The following is a 7,926-nucleotide window of genomic DNA, read 5'->3' as shown; positions in this document are numbered from 1 at the left end:
GAACCGCCAGACTGATTTCCAGAGTGGTTGAACAAGCTTGCAATCCCACCAGCAATGGAGGAGTGTTCCTCTTTCTCCACAACCTCGCCAGCATCGAAGCAGAATATTATTTAGCCATAGAAAATAAAGTTTTGAATCATACTACAACAGAGTTGAACCTTTACAGGATTTCTCTTGATTAGAGAAGCCTTTATATCTGGGACATAAAAGGTCACATATGCCAGGCATGGTGTGGTGCAGCCTTTGCTCCCAGCACCTGGAAAACAGAGGCAGACATAATTCTGTGAGTTTGAGGCTAGTCCGATCTATAGTGAGTTCCAGGACAGCCAGAGCTACATAGTGAGACCCTACCACTAAATAAATAGATAGATAAATAAATAAATAGACAGACAGACAGATAGTCACATGTTATATGGTTTTATTTACATTAAATATCCATGAGAAAAAGAGAGAGAGGAAAGGAAAAGAAGGAGGGAGAAGGGGGAGGGAGAGGGGAGGGAGACCTGACTTGTATCTTTCAGGGTCTAGAGTGGGAAGGAGGAATGGAAAATGATTAGATACAGAGTTTTCCTTTCTGTGTGATGAAAATATCTTGGAACTGATTAGAGACAATGGTTCCCAGTCTTCTGCATGTACTAAATGCCACTGGATTGTGTAAGGGTTGAGTGAAGTCCTGATAGGATGTTTACTGCTGTGTCCATGATCCCAGTGCCTCAGAGTTGCAAAGCTCCCTCAGGTGAGGCTCAGGTATGGCAAAGCCAGGCATGGTGGAACGGGTCTGTAATCCAGCACTTGGGTGGTAGGAGCAGGGTGGATAGAAGCCCCATTATAGTCATTCTTAGACATATAGTAAGTTGGAGGCCAGCCTGGGTTTTGGGAGACCTCATCTCACAACACAAAACAAAAGAAAATAAAAAATGTTAACGTTTTTTAATGTCATGAATTTAATTTGAATAAAAATTTCATAAGCTTACAAGATCACTTAGTGATATCTGGGAAAGTCAAATCGAATTTTTGTACCTCAGAGTTTGAGTTGCTCATGAGGCACCTAAGCGAAGATTCCAGAAGACAATTGAGGCCAGCACGGAGGGTGATGGGAGAGATCCAGACTAGAGCAAAGCTGCCCTCTACCCTTTCTAAGTCAGTTCCAATGTCTATCTGACTTGAAATTCATTTCAAGGCACAAGTAATATCTAAGCTAACATTTTTGTTTTGTTGTGTTTGTTTTTGTGTCACGGTCCCATATAGCTCAGGCTGCCTCAAACTCCTGATCCTCCTGCCCCCACCTCCCATGAGATTGGCATTGCACACTACTATACCCAGACTAGAATGCCATAGGGAGAACATGGTTAACCCTGGTTGTTTTGGGTCTGGATGAAGGATATATGAGTATTTGTTGTACTAATTTCTCCATGTTTATGCTGAAATATCTATAATAGCTTTAACATTATGGAGATTGAGACTCCATTCAGTTTTGTTTAACAACAACTTTGTTCCAGTCATTGAGCTAGGAAGTCTCTGCAGGACAGACAAGCTTGGTGGTGCTTCCGATGGTAGCAGCAGTTTAGGCCTTAGTTTATATTTCCATACAGTAGGAAGATGGCTAACAATTATCCTTTGGGCCAGAGCTGCCTTAACCACCCACTCCATGCCCACATTTCCCACCTCCTCCTCTATGGTCTAGCCTACTACCAGATACTTCTTTTCTCACAACCCTCCAGATCTAATGGGGATCCCATGCCCCTTGCCCAGTCTGGCCACCTTGCCATGCAGTAGCCAACCTCTAGGTTTCTGCAGGATGCCACATGCCACACCCTACCCCCACTACTTCCTTAGCACTGCAGCCAAGTTCTAGACATCTGGCAGGACATGCCCTATCTCATCCACCCACAGGACCTTTTGCACTGTCTCTACCACCCAACTCCATCCCCAGACTTGCCACATCCTCTTCCAGAGTCTAGCCTGGGAAGAACCATGACCCCCATGCATACATTTTCCACAACTTACAAGTTTTAGCCTGGGTTCCACAACCAGTGCACCAGCCAAGGCTGGCCTTTCTTGCATGCTCTGCAGAGTAGCTCCAGGCTTGGCCCAGAATAGATCTTACCTGTGTGGTAAACCACAGGACTCTCCCACATTGCATCCAACCTTTCCACTCAGACCTATCTAACCACTTACTACCAGTGTGGAACAGGAAGCACACACCATAAAACAGACAGTCCCCTCTGTCTACCTGACCTCATTCTCCCCAAGCCATTTCCAATGTCTAGACCCAATGTACCCCAACACCTTGTCTTCTTCCCAATTTGATTCATCCATATCAAATTCAAAACTAGTGAAGGGAGACTGTATATCAGATCTCATCTCAGGAATACCAACAATATGAGAGATAAAGCCAGTATTTTCTTACTGAAGCCTACCAGTCCTGTAGAAATGCTTGTTAATGAGAATTACTTAGATGAACTCAGGAACACAGAATTTAAAAGAACACCCATAAACCCCTTCAAAGAATCCAAGGAGCTTAAAGAAGAAGTGACTCAATTGAACACCAATCAAATGGAACCAGGAAGCAAGCAGCCTTTACTATCCTAATATCTGACAAAATAGACTTCAAATTAAAACTAACCAGAAGAGATGAAGAGAGACACTTCATTCTAATCCAGGGCACAGTTAATCAAGAAGACATTCTATCCTAAATATAAATAAACCAAACTCAGGGGTGACCAATTTTATAAAAACAAAAATAAAAACAGAAACAAAACAGAAAACTACTACTGGAATTAATGACACATATTAATATCAGTACATTAATACCAACTTTCCCTAATAGACAGTTCATCTGGACATAAATAAACAGAGAAACATCAGAATGAATTGACAGTATACATCAAATGAACTTCACAGATATCTATAGAATATTCTATGCAGACACCAAACACTACATACACATTCTACTCAGTAGCAAATGGGAACTTTTCTAAAGTAGAACACTTCCTGGAACACAAAACAAATTCTCTATCAAAAGGGTTGAGACCACTCCTAACCCACCTGACCACTATGCAATAAAACTTCAAAGACATCCAGTAAATGCACAAACTCATAGAGCTTAAACAGTTGATTACCAAATAATGCCTAGAAACCAAGAAAGAAATAACTAAATGAAAACAAAACACAACAGAGAAACCCTCTCTCAAAAGCAGACAAACAAACAAACAAACAAAAGGATAACTAAAACAATCCTGATCAATAAAAGAACTGCTAGAGGTCCTACCATTCCTGATTTCAAGTTTTACTGCAGAGCTATAGTAGTAGTAGCAGCAGCAGCAGCAGCAGCAGCAGCAGCAGCAGCAGCAACAACAGCAGCAGCAGTCATCGTTGTTGTCGTAATAGTAATAATAATAAACCAAACAAACTGCATGGTATTGGTATAAAAAAAGATGTGTTCATCAATGGAATTAAATTAAAGACCCAGATATAAATCCCACATACAGACACCTGATTTTTTTTTTTTTTATGAAGAAGCCAGAAATACACAATGGAACAACATCTTTAACAAATGGTGTTGGTCTAACTGAATGTCTACATGCAGAAGAATGCAACTAGATTTATATTTATCACCCTGCATAAAAACTCAAGTCCAAGTGGATCAAGGATCTCAACATAAGACCATATACACTGAACCCTATAAAAGAGAAAGTGGGGAACAGTCTTGAACACACTGGCACAGGAAATGACTTTCTGAACAGAACACCGATAGTGCAGGTACTAAGAGCAACAATGAATAAATTGTACCTTGTGAAACTGAAAAACTTTTGTAAGGCCAAGGACACTCAATCGGACAAAATGGCAGTCTACAGAATGGGAAAAGGTCTTGTTTCCCCCCTTTGTCTTTCTTTCTTTCTTTCTTTCTTTCTTTCTTTCTTTCTTTCTTTCTTTCTTTCTTTCTTTCTTTCTCAACTCTACATTTGGTAGATGACTAATATCCAAAATACATAAAGAACTCAAGAAAATAACTATAAAAAACCCAAGTAATCCAATTTTAAAATGGGGTACAATCTAAACAGAATTTTCAACAGAGGAATCTGAAATGGCTGAGAAACTCTTAAATAAATGTTAAACATTCTTAGTCATCAGGGAAATGCAAATCAAGAGTTCTCTGAGATGCCATCTTACACCTGTCAGAATGGCTAAGATCAATAACATAAGTGACAGCTCATGCTGGCAAGAATATGGAGCAAGGGAACACTCCTTCATTGCTGGTGGGCATGCAAACTTGTACAGCCACTATGAAAATCAATATGATGACTTTTCAGAAAGTTTGGAATCAATGTACCTCAAGATCCAGCCATACCACTCTTAGGTTCATATCCAAAGAATGCTCCATCCTACCATGAGGACACTTGCTCAACTGTTGATGCTTTACTTATAATAGCTAAAATCTGGAAACAACCTAGATTTCCGTCAACAGAAGGATAGATAAAGAACATGTGGTACATTTCTACCATGGAGTATTACTCAGCTGTTTAAAAAAAGGGGCATCATAAAATTTGCAGGCAAGAGAACTAGAAAAAAATCCTGAGTGAGGCAACTCATACCCAGAAAGACAAATATGGGTTCGTATTTACTTCTAAGTGAATATTAGCTATTAAGTAAATGATAACCAAGCTATGATGCCCAGACCCAGAGAGATTAGGTAAAGAGGAGGGATCTAGGGTGCCAGCTTGGATCTCCCTTGGAGGAGGAAATAGAATAGGATATAATGAGGACAGGTGAGGACAAGAATGGGGGAATTAGGTATGTGTGCTGGAATGGGGTGGAGGGAGAGAGTGTGGTAAGAGACAGCTGAAATTGGGGTGGGGAGACTTGGGGGTGGTGTGGAAACTTCCTGGAATCTCTAAAGGTGATCCTAATGAGGACTCCTAGTAATGGGGGATACAGAGTTTCACCTGGCCATCTTTTGCATCCAGGCTAGGCTTCCAGTAGCGGGACTGGGTTGCATTCAGTTGAGTTGTTGGCCAAGGGGGTACCATGGAAGTTGGACATGGCAACCCAACAGAAGAAAAGGAGCCCCAAGAGTAGGCACAAGAGTCAGAGACTCAGTCATTCACACACTCAAGAGTCTTTTTAAAATATTAAGATGAAATATATAATATATACACAGAGGACCTAGTGCAGACCCCATCCTATCTGTGCTTGTTGCTTCAATCTCTGTGAGTTCATATGAGCTTTTCTCAGTTGATAGGGCCTTGCTCTCCTGGTGTCATCCATATCCTCCGACTCTTACACTCTTTTTGCCTCCCTTTTTGATGGGTTCCCTTGTTGGGGTCTCCCAGCTCCTTGTTGCCGCCAACAAGAAGAGGTGAGATTGTAAATTAGAATTTCTCTGGATCACTAGGAACCACATGGATATCACCACACCTCCCTTGGCTCCCCACCCCCCGGTCGCACCTGAGGTGCTGAGAGTGGCTGAGCACAGACACAAGAAGGGACTGATGTACCCCTACATCTTCCATGTCCTGACCAAGGGTGAAATCAAAATTGCTGTTTCTATTGAAGATGAAGCCAACAAAGACCTGCCTCCGGCCGCCCTGCTCTATAGGCCAGTTCGTCAGTATGTTTACAGAGTCCTGTTTAGTTTGGCAGTAACAGAAAGAAAACTGCGAGACTTGCTTTTAGAAAGAACAGACTTCCACCAGAATTCTCGCCACTGATCATTAAGGAATGGGCAGCTTACAAGGGGAAGTCTCCTCAGACCCCGGAACTAGTGGAAGCATTGGCCTTCCGGGAGTGGACCTGCCCCAATCTGAAGATGCTTTGGCTGGGCAAGGCGGTGGAGGACAAGAACCGCCGGATAAGGGCCTTCCTGGACTGCATGAGGTCTGGTACCCCAGCCATGCTCACCCCTGCCAATGTGCCCACTCAACTCATGGTGTTCTGCTGTGTCTTACCATATATGATGTAGTGGCCCGGAGCTCGCATTCTGCGAAGGCAGGAGCTGGATGCCTTCCTGGCTCAGGCATTGTCCCCCAAACTCTATGAGCCGGACCAGCTGTAGGAACTCAAGATTGACAACTTAGACCCGCGTGGAATTCAGCTGTCGGCTCTCTTCATGAGCGGAGTAGACATGGCACTGTTTGCTAATGACGCATGTGGATAGCCCAGGCCCTGGGAACACTGTTGTCCTTGGATGTATTTCGATGGGAAGCTCTTCCAGTCCAAACTTCTTAAAGCCAGCTGGGAAAAGACCCCACTCATCGACCTCTGTGATGGTCAGGCGGAGCGGGCTGCAAAGGTTGAGAAGATGCGCCAGAGCATCCTAGAGGGCCTCAACTTCTCCCGGCAGAACCACCCACTCCCCTTCCCACCGCCTCCTGCTCTGCCCTTCTACCCAGCGTCTGTGTACCTTCCGCACTTTGGGCCAGTCCCACCCTCACAGGGCAGGGGCAGGGGCTTTGCAGGAGTCTGTGGCTTCGGAGGCCATTATGGGGAAACAGTAGCAACAGGCCCTTACCGTGCCTTCCGGGTGACAGCAGCATCGGGACACTGTGGAGCCTTTTCAGGCAGTGACAGCAGCAGGACTAGCAAGTCCCAGGGCGGAGTCCAACCTATTCCTTCTCAGGGAGGGAAGCTAGAAATAGCTGGCACCGTGGCCGGCCACTGGGCTGGGAGCAGACGTGGGGGGGGGGGGGCCGAGGGCCCTTCCCTCTGCAAGCAGCGTCTGTGGGAGGACCAGCCAGAGGGCGTCCAAGGGGTGTTATTTCCACTCCAGTGATTAGAACGTTTGGAAGAGGTGGAAGGTACTAAGGCAGAGGCTACAAAAGCCAGGGAGCAATTCAGGGCCGACCTCCTTATGCCGCTTCAACAGAAGAAGTGGCCAAAGAGCTGAAGTCGAAATCTGGGGAATCCAAGTCCTCTGCTGTGTCCTCAGAAGGGTCCCTGGCTGAAAACGGAGTGATGGCCGAGGAGAAGCCAGTGCCCCAACTTAGTGGGAGCACGGGTGACCCCAGGGCCCCCAGCCGCTCTGAAAGTGCCTTGAACAATGACTCTAAACCGTGCAATACAAATCCTCACTTAAATGCACTAAGTACAGACAGCGCCTGCCGCAGGGAGGCTGCTCTGGAGGCAGCTGTCTTAAATAAAGAAGAGTAAACGTATTTTTTATAGAGGGTAAAGGATGCTGGAAGGGTAAGGATTCAGGAGTATCTGGAGAGAGAGAGAGAGAGAGCCTGCAATTATGTACATTTTGTCCTTTCCGTAAGAGAAAATGAGGACTTTGGAAATTCAGATCCCTCTTTGATATCAAATATAAACAACACATTTTTTTTTTTTAGTTTTAACCAGTTGTAGTCAAAATGCTACAATAAAACAAAAAAGAGAAAGAAAATGAAGAGCATTTGACTCCCGCACTTAAAAATGAAGTACACAAAGTTTAAACTGGTTACGACAAAAGCCTAGAGTTGTGTTTCTTGAACTATAAAGAAAACAAATTTTGGCAGTATATATAGTTTAAAATATAATTTTTAGCATTTGGCACCATATGTATGCCACTATTTTTGATTTTGCATTACTGTTTCACAATGAAGCTTTGTTTTAAGGCTTTGATTTATGATTATGAAAGAAATAAGGCACAAACACAGTTTTCTCTCTTACTTAAATTTCATCACTGTTGATGTCCTTTTGTGTTAAAAAAGTGCAACTATCAAAACTAAAAAAATTATAGATTAAACTGCTGCTGTGCTGATTTTGAATACACAGTACATCATACATACTTTACAAGCAAGTTCAATGGAGATTAAGTTGAAATCATAGAAGATGCAAATGACCTTTCAAAGTCAACACAATGTGTTCTGAAACTTCGTGACTAATACCATGCATCTGTGATCAGTGAGCTATGTGGTTTTGAATCGGACATAGACCATTAGTGCT

At 43.5% G+C, this 7,926-nt stretch overlaps 1 pseudogene; it reads left to right on the top strand.

The window, feature by feature from the left end:
* Positions 1-7,149, top strand: part of LOC110325084 — a 72,185-nt pseudogene extending 65,036 nt beyond the window's left edge.
* Positions 7,150-7,926: the final 777 nt, after the last annotated feature.

This window comes from Mus pahari, chromosome 8 (genome assembly GCF_900095145.1).
Source record: "Mus pahari chromosome 8, PAHARI_EIJ_v1.1, whole genome shotgun sequence".
NCBI classification, from domain to species: domain Eukaryota; kingdom Metazoa; phylum Chordata; class Mammalia; order Rodentia; family Muridae; genus Mus; species Mus pahari.
The sequence above is the reverse complement of the archived record's forward strand: the minus strand, read 5'-3'. Positions and strand labels throughout refer to the sequence as shown.